Source organism: Cervus elaphus, chromosome 18, assembly GCF_910594005.1.
Source record: "Cervus elaphus chromosome 18, mCerEla1.1, whole genome shotgun sequence".
In the NCBI taxonomy this organism is placed as follows: domain Eukaryota; kingdom Metazoa; phylum Chordata; class Mammalia; order Artiodactyla; family Cervidae; genus Cervus; species Cervus elaphus.
The window spans coordinates 62,917,150-62,942,272 of record NC_057832.1 but is presented as its reverse complement, the minus strand read 5'-3'; the positions used below and the strand labels follow the sequence as shown (position 1 = coordinate 62,942,272).

The following is a 25,123-nucleotide window of genomic DNA, read 5'->3' as shown; positions in this document are numbered from 1 at the left end:
AGTAAGAAAGTTCCCCATAAAGGAACTCAAAGGAGTGCAAGCCAAAGTAAAGATATTCATGACTGATCAGAAACATTATATGCCCCACCTAAGGAGCTAACTATTTGCAAGTAAATTACTCCCCAGGAGCATAATTTAATTTTAAGAAAGCAAGTATGCTACCCATGGCTTGCCAAAACTTGCTCTGAAATGGAGATTTTTCCACTTAACTAAAGTATAGTTAATATATGGATTTGTTCATCCATATAAATGACAGGAAATCCTCTATCTCAGATAAATTGATTTAAAAAGCATTTTGACCAGAACATTGTTAAATAGCTATGTAAATACATCTCTTAATTCTCTACCTATTGATATTAAACCACTGGTCTTATCCAGATTATCTGCTCTATATCTCTCTCATTTTCTCTATAATACCATTAACCCTCTAGCCAATATTCTGTCTTATTTATTTGTTTATAACTATGTTTTTGTCCCTGTAAGGTGCCAAAGGTTTTTCCAGGTGGTGTAAATATAACAGTGCACAAAACAGACAACACAGACCTAAAACTCCAATAGGAATTGTATAGAATTTACATGCTAGTGGGAAATATAGATGGTAAATAAATTGTGGGAACATAAATGTGCAAGGGTTGTTAGAGAGTGTGAACTGTAAATTTTACTAAAGTATAGCATTATTGCAGGAAACAAAGTGGGGTGCAAGAGGATGGTTGCATCCCAGGTCTCAGAGGAGTCCTTGAGATGGCCATCAAGAGGTGGGTTCTTGGCTTCAAGCAGGAAAAAATTCAAGAGCCAGCCATAGCAAAATGGAAGCAGTCTGATTCAGGGAAATATATACCCCACAGACATAGTGTGAGCCATCTCAGAAGGCAAGAGGCCCTGAAATATGGGGCAATTAGTTTGCATAGGTTGGGTAATTTTATAAGTTAAAGAGTAGAAGGATTTTGCCAGCTATTTTGGGAAAGGGATGGATATTTCCAGGAATTTGGTCACTGCCCACTTTTTAGCCTTCTATGGACAATCTGGGAACTGACATGACACCTATGGGTGTGTCATTTAACACGCTGATGTATTAAAATGAGCATCTGATGAGGCTCAAGGTCTACTGGAAGTCAGTCATCCACCGCCTTGAATCTAGTTGGTTCTAATGAGTTTATGTCATGTCCTCAATGGCCGTGTCATTCTTTTAAAGGTTGTATCCTGTCCCCTTCCTGTTCAGTATAAATGCAGAAAAGTATAATAATTATAAGTACAGAGCTAAATGAACTTTCAGTGTGAATGCATTTATAAAGCCATCATTAAGACCAAGAAGTGGAACATTAGGAGAGCTCCGGTAGTCCCTCGTAGCCCTTACCGGCAGAGCCCCTACTTGCCCAGGGGTAACACTGTCATATGTTCATTCAGAAGCTCTGCTGCCCTGCCAAGAGCTATATGCTGTGATTTTTGGTAGGAAGAGAACATTCTATGTGAAATCTAAGATGAGATAAGATTTTCTTGCTTTGTGAATGCTCTGTTGCTTCTCTCATTATAAAGTGTAGAGGAAGGAAACTTCTCTTCCTTTCCAGGTTCTTTGGCTGCACTTATAATTAAACTGACATAAGATAGAGGATTAAATCTAATTTCATGTATATGGGAGTCCATTAAAATATGAGTCTCAAAGAAGTGACCAGAGTGATCCATTTTATAGTTTGTTTATACAGACTTCTCAGCCCTAAATTCCTTATCTCTGATGATAAAGATGTCTTCCTTCTATTCTCTTGGCATGGAGAGGGTACCTTTCACATAAAAGATTTATTTCCTGCTTTCATGGGAACAAAGGAAGTCAGAATGATCATCTTGAACCATCTGGTTCTTAAGTAACTTTAATTCAAAATAAATTAATATGCCAAAGTAGTATTTTAGGGGACATATTCTGATCCTTATCAATAGCGACATTAAAATTCCCATCTCCCAGCCTCTTAAGATCTTAACTATTCTATAGCCAGTATAAAGACAGTTTTAATTACGTGCCAATGTACTTTATATAATCACAAAATTACCCAATGATGTGGGAACTGTTTATAATTATTTAACACATAGAGTTGAGGAAACAGGATGGGTTACTTGGCCAAAGTCTTAGCATTAATAAGTGGCATAATCAGAATTAGGTTATTTTGGAATCAAGCTATTTTTGATTCTAAAGCCTAGATTGTTAACCACAATTCTATTCTCATATTCTCTCAAAGATATCAATAATATCTCTGGTATTATTGAAACACTTTATCTTGTTTCACTTGTCTTACATTCAGGGGTTAATTGTGAAAATTAATCCCATAATTTTGGTCTTTTGGAAGTTAAATATGAAGCAAAGACAAAGAAAAAAACTATTAGCAATAAAGAGCCCAGTAAAAACAAATATTCTGGAAATATTCATGGAGATTCTTCCACGTTAAATGCTGGAATATATCCTTGACTTTTAGCTATTAAAATTATATAAAATTTAAAATTTCCTCTTAGTTATTATGTTTGGGTTAAGGAATAACCATTTCATGAGAAAGTAATGTATTATAGCATCTAGAATCTTTAGCCTTTTTTAAAGTTTACCTGGATCATTAAATAGTTCATTAAATAGTTTATTCATATTTAAAGATTTAAAATCTACATACTTTAAAAATGTGATTAACTCTGAATCTATTAAAATGGAATTTTTAAGGATTAGATTTCAGTTATCAATGGGCTTATAGCAGAAATAATGCTCTCTAATAATAAATAAATTTGCATTAAAATTATATATAAGAGTTCACCTTTTTAAACATTTTACCCGTATTTCACTCTTAGAAGACATAACACATATTTTCTCTAGTAAATGACCAAGTGTCCCTATAGTCCAAGGGTAACCTATCAAGTTGATGATGAAATAGGTTTATTCTATAGGATGAAACTTTCATATTATTCCTGATATATTAATACACAAGTCTTCATGCCTGAAATTTACACAATCTTTAAGCAAGGCTAAAAGTTTATTAAAATTAATTTTTCCCTTAAGACTTATTCTGAATTTTCACACACATTACACAAGCAAAGTCTTTTTAAACTCATGTTTTTTGTCATCATAATTATTTTACACATCTTGGCAACTTTTCACACCCTGCATGAAACAGGGGTTCATTAGTAGTCATTAAAAGAAAATATTTTTCTTGCAAATGCATTAGAGAATTTGCACAATAATTTATGCAATTTTCAGAAGAGATATAAAATTGTTACTAATAGTGAAGCAAACAGTGTCACTTAACAATAATGCAGGAAACAACCTCTCTCAACAGCCATTTCAGAAATGAGAAATTGATGAATTTAGAAACGGAACTTTTATTACTTGATATTAAATATTTACCACATATTTTTATTTGGTTGTTTTTAGCTCTTAAGTGACTAAGCAATATTTTTATATGTTCTCAAGTATTACAAGAAGGAAATAAGTGTAAGGAAAATGAATAATAAAATCAAAGGTGAAAATTGTATTCTTGGGGCTTCCCTCATAGTCCAGTTAGTTGGTAAAGAATCCGCTTGCAATGCAGGAGACCCAGGTTGGATTCCTGGGTCAGGAAGATCCGCTGGAGAAGGGATAGGCTACCCAGTGCAGTATTCTTGGGCTTCTCTTGTGGCTCAGCTGGTAAAGAAACCGCTGGCAATGAGGGAGACCAGGGTTCCATCCCTGGGTCTGGAAGATTCCCCTGGAGAAGGGAAAGGCTACCCACTCCAGTACTCTGGCCTGGAGAATAGACACAAAGAGTCGGACACCACCGAGTGACCCTCACTTTCACTTTTTTCCACTTTAGCTTACTCTTACAAATTATTTCCTTCTGAAAGAATATAGATAAGGGGTGGGACTGGGGAGTGGAATGTAAGGTAAATTTATAAGTATGCAGTTTAGGTGGCTAGATGCTGTTGAAGGAAAAAAAAAAAAAAGACAAGCATGCATTTCAGTATTACCAATGTGTGTCATACAAATTTAAAAAAATCTGATTTTATGGCCACATTTTGGAGAATCCAGGCGTAGTGTTACTACTAGATCCTTAAGAACATCAACAAAAAATAGTCATATCATTTGTAATTTAAATGAAGTACAGATATGAAGAGTGAATAAGCACTCTTTAACTTTGTTTCTCAGGGCAACCTCAATTTATTGAATCATATACAATTGCACATGTGCTTAGATCCTAAATAAATCAACTGTTAGGACCATGCAGTAAAATTTACAATCTTCATCTATACTCTCCAAGGTAAGCCATGCAATAAATCTGGTACCAACATATAAGAGAGCCAATATTGACTTTTGATCCTTTGGGAAGAAGGGAATCATCTTCACATTACTTTGGTACTTACCGTTGTGTGGAGGAGTCAAAACATAGAGGTTACTTTGAGTCTCCATGTAGTGAAAATTTCAACCCCTCCTTTTCTTAGAGAGATGGTGGCAACATAGTTACTTATTTATTTATCTATCTATATATTTATTTTAACATTTTGTTTTAATAACATTAGATTTATAGAAGTATTGCAAAAATATTACCTTTCCTCAGCTTTTTCTACTGTTGACACTTTATATAACCATGTTGTTGATGTTGTTCAGTCATCCATCATGTGTGACTCTTCGTGACCCCATGGACTGCACCACACCAGGCTTCCCAGTCCTTCACCATTTCCCGAAGTTTGCCCAAGTTTATGCTCATTGCATTGGTGATGCCATCCAGCCATTTTATTCTCTGTTGCCCTCTTCTTCTGCCTTCCATCTTTCCCCACATCAGGGTCTTTTCCAATGAGTTGGCTGTTCGCATCAGGTTACCAAAGTTTTGGAGCTTCAGCTTCAGTCCTTCCAATGAATATTCAGGCTTGATTTCCTTTAACATTGACTGGTTTGATCTCCTTGCTCTCAAGAGTCTTCTCCAGCACCACAGTTCGAAAGCATCAGTTCTTCGGTGCTCTGCCTTCTTTACAGTTCAGCGCTAACAACTGTACTTGACTACTGGAAACACCATATCCTGATTATATGGATCTTTGTCAGCAAAGTAATGTCTTTTCTTTTTAACACACTGTCTAGGTTTGTTGTAACTTTCCTGTTAAGAAGCAATATCTTCTAATTTCATGACTGCAGTCACTATCTGCAGTGATTTTGGAGCCCAAGAAGAGGAAATCTGTCACTGGTTCCACCTTTTCCCTTTTATGTGCCATGAAGTGATGGGGACTGATGCCATGATCTTAGTTTTTAATATTTAGTTTTAAGTCAACCTTTTCACTCTCCTCCTTTACCCTCATGAAGGGGTTCTTTTATTCCTCTTACTTTTTGCCATTAAAGTGGTATCATTCGTATATCTGAGGATGTTGATGTTTCTCCCGCTGATGTTGATTCCAGGTGGTAACTCATCCAGCCTGGCATTTCTCATGATGTGCTTTGCGTATAAGTTAAATAAACAGTGACAATAAACAGCCTTGTCGTACTTCTTTCTCAATCCTGAACCAGTCAGTTGTTGTATACAGGTTTCTAAATGTTGCCTCTTGACCCATATACAGGTTTTTCAGGAGACAGATAAGATGGTCTTGTAGTCCCATCTTTTATGAGTTTTCCACAATTTACTATGATCTACACAGTCAAAGGCTTTAGTATAGATGGTGAAACATTGACATGAAATTATTAAATATAGACTTTATTCTCTTGCTTTCTCTATGATCCAGTGAATGTTGAAAATTTGATCTCTGATTCCTCTGCCTTTTATAAATCCAGCTTGAACATCTGAAAGTTCTTAGTTCATGCAATGCTGAAGCCCAGCTGCAGGATTTTGAGCATGACCTTGCTAGCATGGGAGATGACAGCAATTTTCCAGTGGCTTGAGCATTCTTTAGTACTGCCTTTCTTGGGAATTGAGATGAGGATTGACCCAGGATTGATTTCCAGTCCTGTGGCCACTGCTGGGTTTTCCAGATATGATGCCATATTGAGTGCAGCAGTTTGATAGCATCATCTTTTAGGATTTTAAATAGATCTACTGGAACTCCATCACCTCCACTAGCTGTATTGGCAGCAGTGCTTCCCAAGGCCCACTTGACCTCACACTCCAGAACGTCTGGCTCTGGACTAGTGACGACACCATCATGGTTATCCTGGGTCATTAAGATCTTTTTTGTACAGTGCTTTTGTGTTTTATTTCCATCTCTTCTTGATCTCTTCTGCTTCTATTAGGTCTTTACTATTTCTATCCTTTATTGTGCCCATCTTTGGATGAAATATTCCTTTGATATTTCTAATTTTCTTGAAGAGATCTCTAGTCTTTCCCTTTCTATTGTTTTCCTCTATTTATTTGCATTGTTCATTGAAGCAGGCCTTCTTGTTTCTCCTTGCTATTCTCTGGAACTCTGGGTTTAGATTGGTGTGCCTTTCCCTTTCTCCCTTGCTTTTCACTTCTCTTCTTTCTTCAGCTATTTGTAAAGCCTCTCAGATAACCACTTTGCTTTCTTGTTTTTCTTTTTCTTTGGGATGGATTTGTTTACTGCCTCCCATATAATATATTGGACCTCTGTCCATACTTCTTCAGACACATTGTTTACTAGATTTAATCCTTTGAATCTGTCTTTGTTACCTCCACTCTATATTCATAGGATATTTAATTTAAGTCATGCCTGGCTGGCCTAGTGGTTTTCCCCACTTTCTTTAGTTTAAGCCAGAATTTTGCATAAGAAGCTGGTGATCTAAGCCACAGTCAACTCCAGGTCTTGTTTTTGCTGACTATATACAGCTTCTCCATCTTCAACCACAAAGAATGTAATCAATCTAATTTTGGTATTGACCATTTGGTGATGTCCATGTGTAAAGTATTCTCTTGTGTTGTTGAAAAGGATGCTCACTATGATCAATGTATTCTCTTGGCAGAATTCTGTTAGACTTTGCCCTGCTTCATTGTGTACTCCTAGGTCAGAATTGCCTGAGTAACTTGCCTGTTACTCCAGGTATCTCTTTACTTCCTACTTTTGCATTCCAATCCCCAGTGATGAATAGGGCATCTTTTTTTTTGGAGTTAGTTCTAGGAGATCTTCTAGGTCTTTATAGAACTGATCAACTTCAGCTTCTTTGGCTTGAATTGCTGTGATGATGAATGGTTTTCCTTGGAAATGAACTGAGATCATTCTGTCATTTTTGAGATTACACCCAAGTACTGCATTTCAGACTCTTGGTGATTATGAGGTCTCCTCCATTTCTTCTGTGGGATTCTTGCCAAGAGCCGTAGATACAATGGTCAGTGAAGCTATGAGCTATGTAACCAGGTTACATTTATTAAAACTAAGAAACGAACATTGACATAAAGCTATTCACTATAGACTTTATTCATATTTCTCCCATTTTTCTGCTGATGCCCTTTTTCTGTTGTAGGATCTAGTTCACATTACCACATTGTGTTTAGTCATGATAACCCCTTAATCTCTTCTAATCTGTGATGATTTCTCCATCTTTCCTTTATCTTTCATGACTTTGACACTTTTGAAGGGGAATTTTCTAATATTTTGTAAAACACCCCTCAATTTGTTTGATGCTTTCTCTTGATTGGATTGAATTTACTGGATTTAAGAGAAGATATATCACAAACATGATGTGCCCTTCTCATTGCATTATATGAGGTCAATCTCTCCATTCAAAATGTAATTTAATCTGATTTCATGGGAAACTTATTTTTGTGGTGCAGATCTCTAGGTATGCAAGTTATGGCTGTATGCTTGGTCTTTCTTGCCTAATAAGAGTAACTGGAAATATTGGAAGAGGTCAAGACAATTTTCTGGACCAAATAGAATATTAACATGGTCTAAGAAATTCTGAAAATTGTTTTAAAAAAGTATCAAAAGTCATCTTATGTTATTGTAATTTTATACACCATGGTGAAATGATAGCTGTGGCTTTTTTCAACTCAATTAAGAATAAATAATATCTGTGGTCATTATATTGTTATAATCTGTTCAATGATTATTCTCACTAGAATAACCTCATCATCAAGAGAAAGGTAATGCTTGATTTATTTGCTGAAGTTGGACTGATAGATGGTGAGGATCATGTCAAAGACACAGTAAAAGTTTCCTTCCTTGGCTGGAAATCTGCTTTGCTACTTTATTTTACAAATCAGCTTTGGGGTTAACATAGTTTTGTTCCACAAGTAAACTTTGAAGACAAACTACTTGGGCTAAAATCTTCCCCACCTCTTCTTGTTGCCAAATCACTGCCCCTTGCTAGAGAATTTCCTTTTCTCCTAAGGTTGTTAAGAAGATTAAGTTGAGTTAATACACATAAATTCCTAGAGCAACAATGCCGGGCACATAGTGAGTACTTAATACATGTTAGCTGCTATTATTATTATTCAAAGCTACCAGGCTTTTTCTTAGTAAATATTCTGCATATGACATTTTAGTGTAGAAAAGTAAAGAACATAACATTTTAGGGGGAAAGGAGCATTATACAAGTATAAGTACTCGTGTGTAGTTTGCCTAGCCTTTTTTTATATCATCCATTATATATGTTTCTCTATATTTCAAAAGTAAATATTTTCCTGTTTGACTGAATTAATATTTATTTTTCAAAATACATACTCTTTCAATTCTAACTTATTTTACTAACATACACATCATGTTTAGTTTTAGATATCAAGCCTCTTGGTACCCAGACTTTCCCTATTTATATTGACTTTTAGATTCAAAGGCTGGTTTAGAAATTCTAGAGAATTTAATATTCTTTTCTGGTACACTGTAGTAGCAGTTGAAACCGTTTATTCAGTACTCTTGAATAGTTAATTTAGTAACCTACTCTGCTAATAAAAATGGGAACTCAAAGCATTGTAAATAAATTTAAGTGTGTGTAGAATGAAATATGAAGCACTGTTTATATATATTTAAAAATAGTACCTGCATAATTATTTTTTATGGTCTGATTTGCCTGATCATATTTGTGCATGCAGAGTCGCCTAGGTAAGATTACTCCTTGCTTCTCTGAATCAGAGGATCCTAGAAGCTTCATAAAATAACTTTATAATAAATTTGTATTCTCATTAAAATCTATTTTATCAATCCTCACATTGAACAAATCATATCCAACATATGATATAAACACTCTTGCTTAAGTGAAGTGTGTTTTTTTTCGATCACTCATCACAAGTGAATTTCATGACTCCATTGACCATGATCAGAGGAACAAAGAGAAAGATATTCTTGAAGCTCTTACAGAAAATGAGGAAGAACTTTTTCGAAAGTTCCTCAAGTCTCACTGGTTCAGATAGGGTCACATGCCCGAGGGGACTCATTGCCCACAGTTGACATTGGTCCAGTTTGCCTGACAGATCAGACGAAGCAGGGAAGATGAAAAGTGTAACCTTTTAGTTCTGTTAAGAAGAAGTAAGGAATGGATGACAGGTAGTCAACTAAAAAGGTATAAAGGTATGTAATGGTAAAGTTGGATATATATTAATTACACATACATTCATATGATTGTTTATTGTATGTGAGACACTCTTCTAGAAGCTGGGGTTATAAATGCAAACAAGAAAGTCAGTTGCTACCCTCATGAACTTATTCTTCTTAGTGAATTCAGACATTTAAGTTAATAAAATAATGTCAGTGATTAATATGTGCTGTGAAGAAACTGAAACAGAGTAATGGAGTAGAATGTGTAGGAGACACTTGTTTTAAAAGGGTGACCTCTTGGAGACGGTGATATCCTAGCTGAGACTGGAATGATGAGAAAAGGCAGCTAGGTGAAGACCTGGGGAAAGAATATTCCATTTCAGAGAGAAAAGCAAGTGCAAAATCTTGATATAAGCTTGGTCTTTTCAAATGAGAGAAGGAAGACTGGCAGGGTTAGCATATTATGAGGAGGTAAAAGATGAGCCTGAGGATGAGGTAAAAGATGACTATTGGAACTAGCTTGTGTGAAGCTGCCAACAAAAAAAATGTCACTTGCCATCTGGTTCGACAAGGACTGAGTCATTAGCCATTGCAGTTACTGACCTATAGCACACCCTGAAAGGAATTCAGGGTGCAGATCAGGAGTGAGGCACTCTGTGCTCTGGAAAAACTGGCAGAACAGACCTTCAGATAGATACTTTCAGAACAAAATTTTATGAACCCAAATTCTTACATCTTCCAGTACTTAGAAAAGTGCTAAAACATTAAGATGTCTGTTCCTCAAAACTAGCAGCAAGACCCTACTGAAATGGGTGCTTGATTACCTGTACCCTTCACCAAATATCATGTATATACTGATCTCCTTTGTTACATCTATGAGCAGTTTCCCAGAGCTATCTGAGAGGCTGTGTCTCCCGGACTATAGTCTTTAATAAGACACTGAATAATTCAACTCATAACACTTAATGTTGCTTTTTTTTTTTCCTCTCAAGTCAACAAGACTTCCCAGGTCATAATAAAAAGTTTGGATTTTATTCTACGTGACTTGGAAAACCACTGGAGTTGGTTTTATGGGGAAGAAACAGTGGTATCAAAGGAAAACTTTCTGTTATGTGTGTCACATTTGCATTTATTTGTATTCTCCACATCAGCTGATCTCTTTAATCATGGGGCTTGAGACCATTCATTCCTGTACCCCAAATGTTGTTCTGCACTGAATCATTGATCAGCTTTTCACATGCAGCTTTTCTACAAAATGGGTCACCTTCTAACTTTAGAGAATGCACAACATTAACTTGAAAACACAATTTTGCCATTGTTTTATATGGAAGTTGGGCTTTGTAGCAGTACTGAGGTAGTCAAAGCATCCAGACTGGCTGGTAAGTATTCTAAATGAGCAAATTTGTCATGGCATGTACCATAAGTCTGAAGTAACTCTATTCACTCAACAGTCTAAACTGTCAACCTCATCCTCCTCCTGCATAAAAATAAACATTTTCTTCACAAGGAAGACTTTTTATAAAAGCAATAAAACAACTCAAGGGAGCATTGTTACCATGAGCTAATAACACCCTTGGGGAATTAAAGGCACTTAGCTGCACCCAGTGCCTCACAGGACCTGAGGGCTATGATTGTCTCCAGATAACCTCCCAGTCTGTCAGGCATTGTTGGTTAATTAGATAATATTCAACTTGGTAATACTGAATTTGAATGTTCTTTCAGGAGTTACATAAGCAAGCACAGTTTATAAAAACACATACATACATACATATATCAGTAAATTTTGAATAATTAAACTTTCCTCCAAATGAACCTAAGTTTTAAATAACTATTAAAAAAATTAGAGTCCAAGAACTAAACCCTGAGGCAGTACTTTAACAATGAGAAATTCTGATGAGTTCTGCCCAGGAAATCTTTGAGTAAAACCAACAAAATTTACATAATGTAGTTTATTTCCAATCAATAAATGATTGTGACTCTTCAATTCTCTTTATAAGACTGCTTGCCCGTTGTTTAAAAAACAACAGGGGCAGAATAATAAACACATATTGTTAATAATAAACACAGGTGTAAATACATGCATTATTTTGGAAATTGTCATAATTAAGAATTGTAATAAGCTTAATGAGAAAAACCTAGAAATAAACTTGAATATTGAACATAGCTATTGCCAGTTAAAATTTTAGTTTAATTATTTCAATAAATAAACTATTTGTTTCTTATTTGTATCCCTAACACAGGTTACTGTGCAAAATAAATGTGCCCGTCATAGACAGTAGTATCTACGAATCTCATAAATTATGATATTGCATTAATAAATGAGAAAACTTTTTAAAATAAAAGATGTCATAACTGATAATATTTTATAGCACTATCACTTGTTACAGCTACCAGAAAATTAAGAAAAATTATCCAAATGTTTTATTTTGATTTGCTTTCTTATGGTAATTAAACAGGAACAAACTTAATAGATTTAAATAATAATAATTCAGGGTCAGTTCAGTCACTCAGTCATGTCCGACTCTTTGTGACCCCATGGATTGCAACACACCAGGCTTCCCTGTCCATCACCAACTCCCGGAGCTTACTCAAACTCATGTCCATCAAGTCAGTGATGCCATCCAGCCATCTCATCCTCTGTCATCCCCTTCTCCTCCTGCCTTCAAGCTTTCCCAGCATCAGGGTCTTTTCAAGTGAGTCGGTACTTCACATCAGGTGGCCAAAGTATTGGAGTTTCAGCTTCAGGATCAGTCCTTCCAATGAATATTCAGGACTGATTTCCTTTAGGATGGACTGGTTGGATCTCCTTGCAGTCCAAGGGACTCTCAAGAGTCTTCTCCAACATCACAGTTCAAAAGCATCAATTCTTCAGGGCTCAGCTTTCTTTATAGTCCAACTCTCACATCCATACATGACTACTGGAAAAACCATAGCCTTGACTAGACAGACCTTTGTCGGCAAAGTAATGTCTCTGTTTTTCAATATGCTCTCTAGGTTTGTCATAGCTTTTCTTCCAAGGAGTGTCTTTTAATTTCATGGCTGCAATCACCATCTGCAGTGATTTTGGAGCCCCAAAAATAAATTCTGTCACTTTCCATTGTTTCCTCATCTACTTGCCATAAAGTGATGGGACCAGATGCCATGATCTTAGTTTTCTGAATGTTTAGTTTAAGCCAAGTTTTTCACTCTCTTTTTTTACTTTCATCAAGAGGCTCTTTAGTTCTTCTTCACTTTCTGCCATAAGGGTGGTGTCATCTGCATATCTGAGGTTTTTGATATTTCTCCCAGCAATCTTGATTCTAGCTTGTGTTTCATCCAGCCCAGCATTTTGCATGATGTACTCTGCATATAAGTTAAATAAGCAGGGTGACAATATACAGCCTTGGCGTACTCCTTTCCCAATTTGGAACCAGTCTGTTGTTCCATGTCCAGTTCTAACTGTTGCTTCTTGACCTGCATATAGATTTCTTAGGAGACAGGTCAGGTGGTCTGATATTCCCATCTCTTTAACAGTTTTCCACAGTTTGTTGTGATCCACACAGTCAAAGATTTTGGCATAGTCAATAAAGCAGAAGTAGATGTTTTTCTGGAACTCTCTTGCTTTTTTGATGATCCAACGGGTGTTGGCAATTTGATTTCTGGTTTCCCTGCCTTTTCTAAATCCAGCTTGAACATCTGGAACTTCATGGTTCATGTACTGTTGAAGCCTGACTTGGAGAATTTTGAGCATTATAATTCAGGGTAGAATGTAAGTTTTGAAAACTTAGTTTATAATGTAGCATGTTAAGTAGTATACTAACAAGAGATGATGGGACTTTAAAGGGAGTATCAGGAATTTAGTGTTGACTTGAAGATAGTCACAACCTAACAAGTTGAGAGTTATGTTTTATTTGGTCATAATATTTAGGACTTCAAACCGAAGAGACAGCATCTCTAGTAAACCTGAGAGAACTGATTTGAGGAGGCAGGGAGGAGTCAGGTTATATAGTTTGCAACACAGGATAGGTAGTCTGAACATCAAAAGTATTTTTTGTGAATTAAGGAAAACCAGATATCCCAGGTTAAGGAATTTAGCACTTTTCTATGTATGGGAAGATGCAAGAGTCTGGGCTCACTGGTATCATTCCTTTGATAGGCACCTCAGCTATCTTGGACTGGTACATGTTGAGTTCCTCGGTGTTCATTATTGGAAGTGGCTTTAGCCTGATGACTACCATATTCCTGGTAGAAAAATACTTTAGGGCTCAGGAATTGACCTTTGGAGGACCGGAATTGTGATGACAGTAACATCCTTGTTTGTTGATGTGGCTGAAAATACTCCATTTCTCATGAGGATAAGTAGCTAAGGATGGATTAAAAAGAGAAAAATTAAAATGGATTTCTGAGAGAAGTTATAACATTTTTTTCACTTTGACATTGTCAAAATGCCAACAAACAAAGCGGGATTCATTGTCACTGCTATACACCAAGTACCATTATGCTCTCATTGTATACAAAAGTCAAATTTCAAATAAGGTAGAGTCCCTGAACTTGAGTAATTTATCTTTTCATTGGGCATGAAATGTCTCACACGCATGAATTTAGCAGATGTTTATATAAGTCAATACAAATAATCAAATTAGTTCAGGATCCCAATGCCCATCCATTAGAATCAACAGGGAGCATTTATTTTTAAACACAAATTCTTGGGCCCCAAGAAATTCTAACTCAGCAGATCTGTGGGAGGAATTTGTTTATTAAGTCTCTCAAGTGCCTCATATTAACAGTTCTTCTTGGGAAGTACTTAAGTGTTGCTTGAGAAATATAGTTAAAAACAAAATCTTCCCATCCCAGAAAACCTCTCCATGAATGTAGAAGAGAAAGAAAGCAATTTTATTATTGAATAAGCAGTAAAGAGCATAGCATGCACATCACAAGCAATCTGCTAAGAGACTGCAAAGAGAGAGAGGTCTCATGCTTTTATAGAGCCAAGCAGTTATGACCCATTATATATAGATCCTCAAGATAAATAATAACAAGCTCTCAAGTAAGAGAACTTAACAGTACCATTTATCACAATGTTTATGCTAAATTCACCTGGTAATTAGGTTTATACAAAGGAAAAACAAATTTCTCATATCTTTATGACAGGAGATAGTTTTGCAACTGGAATTGCATCTCCCACAGAAACTGAGAGATAGGGCACTCTCTCCCTTGGTGTTTACATTCCAAAAGGATGGATCCCAGGCCCCTAAGAAAGATATTTCTTGGTTGTAAAACTAGCAAGAGGCTTTTAAAAAGATTTACATACACCTCAAAGGGGCAGAGGAAGAATTTACAATTGCAAGTTTACAAAAGAAAATGTGCTAAGAAATGGGAAAGGGGCCTATCTTTCCTAATTTTTACCAGGGACAATTAAACCCCTTATTTTCAATTTGCATTTGCCCTTAAAATATACAATATTGTAATCCTATCATTTAAGATGGTCTGTGAACAAAATCACCTATGAAGTAATGGTTTTTTTAAATTATACTTTTAAATTCAAATCCCAAAGTGTTAAGACTGAATACTTAATAAGTGAGTGAATAAAGGAATTGAGAAATTGATGAATGAATATTCTTTCCTTTTAAGAGGGACTTTCTGTGGGAGGTGGGCTGTCCCACTTTGTTCCCTTGAACTCTTTCAGGAGATTTGTTTTGGATAGTTTTGTACTAGGTGCCCTCCAATTCCCCTTCCATCAGTGAGATTCTTAGAGAATCTTATTTAAATTATATTCAAGGATGCCCAGGTTAAAATAAAGCAGGCATGTTAGAATAAATCTCTTCTAACATAAGATTCTAGTCTCTGAGACAACCAACAAGATATTTTAATCTTTGAGGTACAATTGATTGGTAGAATTTACTGCCATCCTGTTGGATAAAACAGAAGGTATGGTCAAGTTAGCTATAGCCATTAGTGTCTTTCATATAAGCAACAAAAATTCTAAATGACCAGAAAAAAAGAGATGAATTAATTTGATATCTTTTGAATTATAACCCTATGAAATTAACACATACCCCAGAAAGTGGCTCCCCATATATACTCTGCATGGACTCTTATTAAAATGAAACATTTGAACATACTTCAGAGAATCTACTAAATAGCTAGGTAAAACATATTTCTAAGGGGAATGTTTGAGCCAGTTTTCAGGATGACAAAAATTTTAACTCCATAAAACGAAGAATGTTGCTCACCATCCTGTTGTACAAGGATGAAGTCATTAGCCGTTGCAGCTGCTGACCTACAGTGTATGTCCTGAAAGAAATTCAGGATGAAGCACTCTGTTATTTAGGGCAAACAAGCAGTGTAAACCCTTAAAGAGTTATATTTCAGTGAAAAAAATTGTTTATGAACATGGATTCTTTCATTTTTCTTTACTTTCAAAAGCACTAAAATTATTAACTGAAATGTCTGTGCCTTGTGACAAAGCAATGACCTTCTACTGAGACATATGGTAGATAGGGGAAGGCAATGGCACCCCACTCCAGGACTCTTGCCTGGAAAATCCCAGGAAAGTCCCATGGAGGAGCCTGGTGTGCTGCAGTCCGCTAAGAGTCGGACACGACTGAGCGACTTCACTCTCACTTTTCACTTTCATGCATTGGAGAAGGAAATGGCAACCCACTCCAGTGTTCTTCCCTGGAGAATCCCAGGGACGGGGGAGCCTGGTGGGCTGCCATCTATGGGGTCGCACAGAGTCAGACACGGCTGAAGCGACATAGCAGCAGCAGCAGCAGCATGGTAGATAGAGTGCAGACACTCTTTAAACAAAATCACTTATATAGTGGCCTCTCCCTTTTGGAACAGTTCTCACAGGTATCTGTCTCCTGGGCTATAGTCCTCAGTAAGACATTGAATAAAATTCAATTTGCCTCATACTTTTTATTTATTTATTTAGTCAATAAACCCAATCACATTCTTGGATTATTTACTCTATGTTTTTCTGCTCCCAAATAATGCATTCACTCAATAAGGCAGTTTGATAAATTGCTCACAAGGTTGTTATGGGAATAATCCTTCTGAATCAAGCTGTGGCTTATCTTACTTCTCTTTACACAATATTTTGGATTATTTTTCAGTGGGTTAGCTGTTTTTCTTATCTGCAAGAATAAAAAAAAATACTGTTTCATAAGAAAGGAAACCAATAAATATTTTTAGAAGCAAGTAGCTCTATTACTGGAATAGTGGCACAAAAATAAAATGTCAGGCCTTCTACTGAACTATAATAAGACAATATTGTCAGCAGTTGAACACAGTTTTTGAGCTAACCTTTTTTGTATGGATTGATGTATTTAATGCAACAAATTTTTCAAAATTTCAAGAGGAGAACTATTGTTCAAACTATTTAATTTTCAAATTAAAATTGACCAAAAAATTCATTGGTAGTGTTGAAAGATAAATAGAGGGCTATTAAAAATGTTGAGTTTATTTCAGCAAAAATTGATTTGAATAGGGCAATGCCAAAGTGGAAGTGGTTAGGAACGCTGCATCCCACAGGAGATCGGGAGAGAATTTCATAGTAAAAAGATGAAAGCAAAGTAAGATAATTATTGATTGGCTATAGATAAAAGCCTAGTTGACTATTCATGATTGATTGTCCTAAGGTTTCAATTTTGTAACCTTGAGGCACTGACAGGTTTAGGTTTTGAATTCCTCACATAGGTCACTCCATGGCATTAGAGCTACCTCAGCCTAATAGCGTTTTATTAATTTAACAGAATTTAGCCCATAAGATCCTTTGGGACAAAAAGAACATCTTTATTCTATAAAAATTATTTATAATGCCTTAATGTTTTTGATGAGATCTTTTCAAGATAGTGTGATATCTGGAGTGTACATTTTGACTACAAAGTAACTGGACTAAACTTTGTCACTGACCCTAAACTTAGCATGTAGTAGAGGGCTTTGTCCAACTAAACTAAGAAAACAATGAGGTCAGGTATCAGAGAGGTCATATAATATCTTCAAGAATGTAGGCTTTGAGGAATTCTTGGAAGCCTGAGGAGAAACATATCTTTAAACATCACCTTCTTTCCTTCACACTAGCTTCTTCTTTCTTTTAAACTGTAATAATATGAATCACTAAAAGTTCCTCAGATCATGAACTCCTTATTGCCAAATTCAGACTTAAATTGAAGAGAGTAGGGAAAATGACTAGACCATTCAGGCATTACCTAAATCAAATCCCTTAGGATTATAGAGTGGAAGTGAGAAATAGATTTAAGGGACTAGATCTGATAGACAGACTGCCTGATGAACTATGGATGGATGGATGGAGGTTTATAACATTGTACAGGAGACAGGGATCAATAACATACTCAAGAAAAAGAAATGCAAAAAAGCAAAATGGCTGTCTGAGGAGCTTAAAAATAGCTGAGAAAAGAGGAGAAGCCAAAAGCAAAGGAGAAAAGGAAAGATATTCCCATTTGAATGCAGAGTTCCAAAGAATAGCAAGGAGAGATAAGAAAGCCTTCCTCAGTGATCAATGCAAAGAAATAGAGGAAAACAATAGAGTGGAAAGACTAGAGATCTCTTCAAGAAAATTAGACTTACCAAGGGAACATTTCATGCGAAAATGGGCTCAATAAAAGATGGAAATGGTATGGACCTAACAGAAGCAGAAGATATTAAGAAGAGGTGGCAAGAATATACAGAAGAACTGTACAAAAAAGATCCTCACGACCCAAATAATTGTGATGGTGTGATCTGGAATGTGAAGTCAAGTGGGCCTTAGAAAGCATCACTATGAACAAAGCTAGTGAAGGTGATGGAATTCCACTTGAGCTATTTCAAATCCTAAAAGATGAAGTTGTGAAAATGCTGCACTCCATACACCAGCAAATTTGGAAAATTCAGCAGTGGCCACGGGACTGGAAAAGGTCAGATTTCATTCCAATCCCAAAGAAAGGCAAACACAAAGAATGCTCAAACTACCACACAATTACACACATCTCACACACTAGTAAAGTAATGCTCAAAATTCTCCAAGCCAGGCTTCAGCAATACGTGAACTGTGAACTTCCATATGTTCAAGCTGGTTTTACAAAAGGCAGAGGAACCAGAGATCAAATTGCCAACATCCACTGGATAATCAAGAGTTCCAGAAAAACTATTTCTGCTTTATTGACTATGTCAATGCCTTTGACTGTGTGGATCACAATAAACTGTGGAAAATTCTGAAAGAGATGGGAATACTAGACCATCTGACCTGCCTCTTGAGAAATCTGTATGCAGATCAGGAAGCAACAGTTAGAACTGGACATGGAACAACAGACTGGTTCCAAATAGGAAAGGAGTATGTCAAGGCTGTATATTGTCACCTTGCTTATTTAACTTATACGCAGAGTGCATCATGCAAAATGCCGGGCTGGATGAAACACAAGCTGGAATCAAGATTGCCAGGAGAAATACCAATAACCTCAGATATGCAGATGACACCACCCTTATGGCAGAAAGTGAAGAAGAACTAAAAAGCCACTTGATGAAAGTGAAAGAGGAGAGTGAAAAAGTTGGCTTAAAGCTCAACATTCAGAAAACTAAGATCATGGCATCTGGTCCCATCACTTCATGGCAAATAGATGGGGAAACAGTGGCTGACTTTATTTTTTTGGGCTCCAAATTCACTGAAGATGGTGACTGCAGCCATGAAATTAAAAGACGCTTAGTCCTTGGAAGGAAAGTTATGACCACCCTAGACAGCATATTAAAAAGCAGAGACATTACTTTGCCAACAAAGGTCCATCTAGTCAAGGTTATGGTTTTTCCAGTAGTCATGTATGGATATGATAGTTGGACTATAAAGAAAGCTGAACGCCAAAGAATTGATGCTTTTGAACTGTGGTGTTTGAGAAGCCTCTTGAGAGTCCCTTGGACTGCAAGGAGATCCAACCAGTCCATCCTAAAGGAAATCAGTCCTGAATATTCATTGGAAGGACTGATGTTGAAGCTGAAACTCCAATATTTTGGCCACCTGATGCGAAGTACTGACTCACTTGAAAAGACCCTGATGCTGGGAAAGATTGAAGGCTGGAAGAGAAAGGGATGACAGAGGATGAGATGGTTGGGTGGCCTCACCAACTCAATGGACATGAGTTTGGGTGAACTCCAGGAGTTGGTGATGGACAGGGAAGCCTGGTGTGCTGCAGTCCATGGGGTCACAAAGAGTCAGACACGACTGAGCAACTGAACTGAACTGAACTGAGAAGTTCCAGAGGACAATTGAGAAGTGTTCTAAAGTGATTATGTTTTCAGGCAAAATTATCATATCTAAAACTAGAATAGCTCTACTTTGTGGAACTCTCCCAAGTACAAGAAGAGAATTGCAACAAAACAACATTACTAAACATTATCTAATACTTTGCCATCTGAGGGTGTTTTTTTTTTTTTTTTGGCTTCACATTCAATGATATAGAAAGCTTTGACACATGCAAGTAATATTTCATTGAGTTTGTGGTTGAAATAACTCCCAAATGGAGATACTCAAATCAGTGATTGTATAAAGTAAGTTTTATTTTAATTTAAATGATATGTACTCATAGTTAGCAATTCAGCAATGACTAAATTGGTTAGATAACATCACCAACCCAATGTACATGAATTTGAGCAAACTCCAGGAGATAGTGGAGGACAGAGGAGCCTGGCATGCTACAGTCTGTGGGATCTTAAAGAGTCAAACATGACTTAGCCATTGAAATAAACCAGCAAATTGCTTATGTTTGCAAAGCTATCAGCTTCCTACTCAGCATTTTTACCATCTTTACCAATCCCGCACCTTACAGGTAGAACTGTGTTGAAAGCTTTCATTCATTCTTCTTCCTCCAACTTTACTTTTTCTTTTTTTCTAACACTTCACTATTTCTTTACTGTAATTTTTAAAATTAATTAATTTATTTTAATTGTAGGATAATTACTTGACAATATTGTGATGGTTTTTGCCATACATTTTCATGAATCAGCCATGGGTGCACATGTGCCCCCCATTCTGAACCCCCCTCCCACATCCCTCCCCACCCCATCCCTTCAGGTTGTTCAGAGTACTGGCTTTGAGTGCCCTGCTTCATGCATCAAACTTGCACTGGTCATCTATTTTACACATGGTAATATACATGTTTCAGTGCTGTTCTCTCAAAGCATCCCACCCTTGCCTTCTCCCACAGAGTCCAGAAAGTCTGTTCTTTACAACTCTTTTGCTGCATTGCATATAGGATCATCATTACTGTCTTTCTAAATTCCATGTATATGCATTAACATACAGTATTTGTGTTTGTCTTTCTGACTTAAATCACTCTGTTTAATAGACTTCAGATTCATCCACCTCATTAGAACTGACTCAGATACATTCCTTGTTATAGCTGAGTAATATTCCATTGTACATATGTATCACAACTTTCTTATCCATTTGTTTCCTGATGGACATCTCGGTTGCTTCCATGTCCTAGCTATTGTAAATGGTGGTGCAGTGAACACTGGGGTACATGTGTCTTTCAATTCTGGTTTCCTCGGTGTGTATGCCCAGCAGTGGGATTGCTGGGTCGTATGGCAGTTCTATTTCTAGTTTTTTAAGGAATCTCCACAGTGTTCTCCATAGTGGCTGTACCAGTTTGCATTCCCACCAACAGTGTAAGAGGGTTCCCTTTTCTCCACACCCTCTCCATTATGTATTGTTTCTTTACTGTAATTTTATTGGCATTTGAACAGGTGTAGGAAATAAACAAGCCTGTGTGTGTTTTATGTTTAAGCAGTGTCCCTATTTAATTTTTGAAAGGGAAGAATCAACAAACTTAAACCTTTCCAGTGCTAGCCTTCCCTTCATTTCCAGCCAGACTCCAATGAAGAGAAGAGTAAAGGGCGATAGTATGGACATTTTTTAAAGCAGATGTCTTTCTCAGTACTTCTTGCCATTCTTTCCCTACTGCTACTACTTCTTGGCATACACGTTTCCTTTCCAAGCAACTATTTCCACTAAATCTAATTTTTATTGATTTGTTTTAAATAATTTTGTTGTATTTTTTTTCACTCCTTGGCATATATTTCTCCCTTTCCATAACTACCTTTAATAGTTTTACTTTATATTGCTTTTATCTCAAGCAAATATTTATCTAATTTTAAGAATATTGCAATGTGTGTAATATACTTTAGAGAGATTAACACCAAGACAAAATGGATAAAATTTTATAGCATACTTGTAGATGTTATTTAAGTGAGCTTCCCATTTCTCTATTTCCAGATGAGGCAAGACATCTCAAAATAAAGGAATCCATATGCTTCCTCACTTGAACAAGTAGTGTAGCATTGATCGGAATAGAAATTTGAATATGTTACCAGCAAAATTTCCGTAATCAGTCTCATGCATACTCAACTTTCTGTTTCTTTGCTTCTACCATTTAAAAAAAGATAAGTAGAACCAGCATTTCTAACAGAAATAAAACTGCTTTCACATTTATTTTAGCATTAATCAGGTGTGATCTAGAGTGCCAATAGGTTATTCATAAAGATTTTGTGGGCTCTGATTCAATAGAGCATTATTTCTACAATGGCATCAAGATAATTGAGCTAAAAATAAATAAAGTGCCATGCAAATAAAAAATCATGTGGGCTTTTTTATTGTCTAACACCCACCAAGTAATCATAATAAGCTCTTGTATTTATAGATGATTTTCTCTAAGGAGCTCAAAAGGATTTTCTAGACATGGTTTTAATATGCATGTTTTATAGTTTACAATAAGACATGAAGAAAAAGGAAACATATCATTTCAGAGAGTGGTTATATTTATCCATTACTTCTTTAATAAGAAAATCATTTTTTGCAACAAAAATGTTAGGTTTTGTAGAAATGATTTTATATGGTATGGACTGTTACCTAAAGTAACATCTGTATAACCAGTTTTGTTTAAAATAACCAGATACCAGCGTTAGCAATGGGCTTCCCTGGTAGCTCAGCTGGTAAAGAATCTGCCTGCAATGCAGGAGACCCTGGTTCGATTCCTGGGTTGGGAAGATACCCTGGAGAGGGTTAGGCTACCCACTCCAGTACTCTTGGATTTCCCTGGTGGCTCAGATGGAAAAGAATCCACCTGTAATGTGGGAGATCTGGATTTGATCCCTGGGTTGGGAAGATCCCCTGGAGGAGGGCATGGCAACCCACTCCAGTGTTCTTGCCCGGAGAATCCCCATGAACAGAAGAGCCTGGTGAGCTACAGTCCATGGGGTTGCAAAGAGTCAGACATGACTGAGTGACTAAATATACACACACAGTGTTAGTGATATACGTTACCTGGTTGTTTAACTGAATTAAATATCTCCCTTTTCCACTCACTATTTTCAAATTTCTTTGCTCCCTTGAGTCCAGTATCTTGAACCTGGAAACAGCTAGTAGGTCTTCAACTTAAAAATTTTACATGACACTGCTTATTCTCTATTGCCTTACCTAGGCTATGCTGGGTATTAAATATACCTAAGAATATTGGGGGATGAAAGATCACTTTAATCATAAATTAGGCAATGGTTTCATATGTCTCACATCCTGATTTTCATCGCAATACCTATTACTACCCTAATTTTGAAATTACTGGTATTCAAGTAAGGTTTCCCTCACACTCTCTAAATTTAGCATTTGTTATGCCCCATATCCACCTAGCCAAACTTTTTGGCACGGCAAGGATGCATCAGTTTCCTAGGGATTAAGTGGACACAAATGAGGATACCTGAATGTAAATCATCTTGTTGAGACCCCAGTGATACAAGCTGAGAGTGGGTTTTGGAGCTAGAGTTCTCTTCTGGAAGAAGAAGGGAAACTGGCAAGGCTGTGTTGGAGTAGCTATTAAAACAAGGCTAAGTCACATTTCCTAAAAGAGGACCAGCATCAACATTCCCTCCATACAGCATTAACCAATGATACCTAAGAACGCAGTGCACTCAACAGGGCACTCCACCATGTGCCCAGTTAAGGAAAAGATTTTTACCCTTTCTCTATAATCCTTCTACCCAATTCCAGATTTAAGAATCTAGATTGAAAGACAGATAAAGCGTGTAGTAACATACCAATTTTCTTCCCCTTTCCCTGATTCAGGTTCTACTCAGGAGAAAATAAATTGAACTAAGAGTGACTGAGATTTTAATAGCTGGAAATGACTGGAAAGCTGTAGAAATCTGCTCAGATATCCTTAGGAGATGTTACCCAGAAGGAAGGTAAGATTTAACATTGTTCTCATTAGGGCAGTGATTGGTAAAAAAATAATTTCATGCTATGTTCTACTGAGTTAAACATTTCAATATCCTGGTTAAACAAATCTCTTCTAAGCTTTAGATAGTGAGACACAATTATAGTGATGGGTTACTGTTTTCATTAGTATTTTATTTTTAAAACTCAGCGACAGGTGTTAACTCATTATAATGGAGCTAGTTATGATAGGAAAGGATATTACCCTAGACCACTCTCTGAATATAAATCTCTTAAGTGCTTATAGAAGGGCCTAGATAAGTAGTTTTCAACCTTTTCAAATTATGAAGTAAATTAAGACCCCCTTAATTGTTTTTCTATTTTACATCTAAGTGGTCTCATATTTTCCAATCCACCATAATTTTTTTCAATTATCCATTGACTATCTCTCCTAAATATCCCTCATGAAATACTCTCCTTAAAAGTGATAACATTGTCTATCTTGTTCACAGATATGTCCCCAGTCTCTAGTTTATAGTAGATATTCAGTAAATACTTGTTGATTGATAGTGACCTTTATCCATGCATTTTGTATATAATTTCTGCTAAACAAATGGTATTTCATAAGTTCTAAATGTTTCATGCCCCATTAATTCACCAGAATTGCTACTCAGAAGTGATGTCCTTTTAGGTCAGGTTAGTGAAACTTGATAAACCTTGGTATTATCATGGGGTTAATGTAGAATTTCCCAAGTTAGAAGTAACTGATCAAAAATGACTGATAACTGTTACCAAAATGTAATGAATATGTTGTAGCAAAACTATATAATATATGTATATAAGTGCCAGAGGTCAAGATGATATTAACGTTAATTTTCCTCAATTTTCACTTTGATTTGACAAAATAAGAAGTATATCATTTACTATTTGTTTATAGATTTTTGTTATAATCAGAATAAGTATCAATATCAAGTAATGTATCACATTATTATGCTTATTAAAGGCACAACATTAGATACACTGTAACTTATTAATCTTTTATTTCTAACAAATTTTTGGATATAAAATTCTTAACATTCACTAGAACTGGATTTTGTTCATATTTCTTCCTAGTTCTAAATATGGGAATTCTAAAATATTAAATATTTTTATGAGTCTTTACACATATATTCTGTGTAAATCCAAAGCTACTGGTTTTCTACATTCAAAATGAGTAACTATGAACATTATTAATGTCAGTCAAATACTTCTATTTGACACTTTGTCTACCTTTGTGGGGCATCCCCAACTTGGATTTAATTTGGGGAAGAAAATGAAAACATTGATTTGAGATCTTTGGAAAACAATACAGTCTCTAACATTAATTTTAATTAGAATGTTCTAAATGGGAATATCCCTTCTACTAAAATGAAGTAAGAAAAATCTCTTGACACAAAGTTGAAAGGTTAAAACAATCAAAATTCTAACCAGACACCAATAGCCCTAAAGGCAGTTTCACTTGTACAAATACAAATTTGAGGAGTTGGAAACATGGTTAAAATG

The 25,123-nt window shown here is 36.1% G+C and overlaps 1 long non-coding RNA gene across 1 annotated transcript in view; it reads left to right on the top strand.

Annotated features, from left to right (window-relative positions):
- LOC122674360 overlaps nucleotides 1-23,598 on the top strand; it is a 603,804-nt gene extending 580,206 nt beyond the window's left edge. Inside the window, exon 3 of the long non-coding RNA XR_006334958.1 lies at nucleotides 23,492-23,598. This is a non-coding gene — a long non-coding RNA (uncharacterized LOC122674360). The remainder of the gene's footprint in view (nucleotides 1-23,491) is intronic.
- Nucleotides 23,599-25,123: the final 1,525 nt, after the last annotated feature.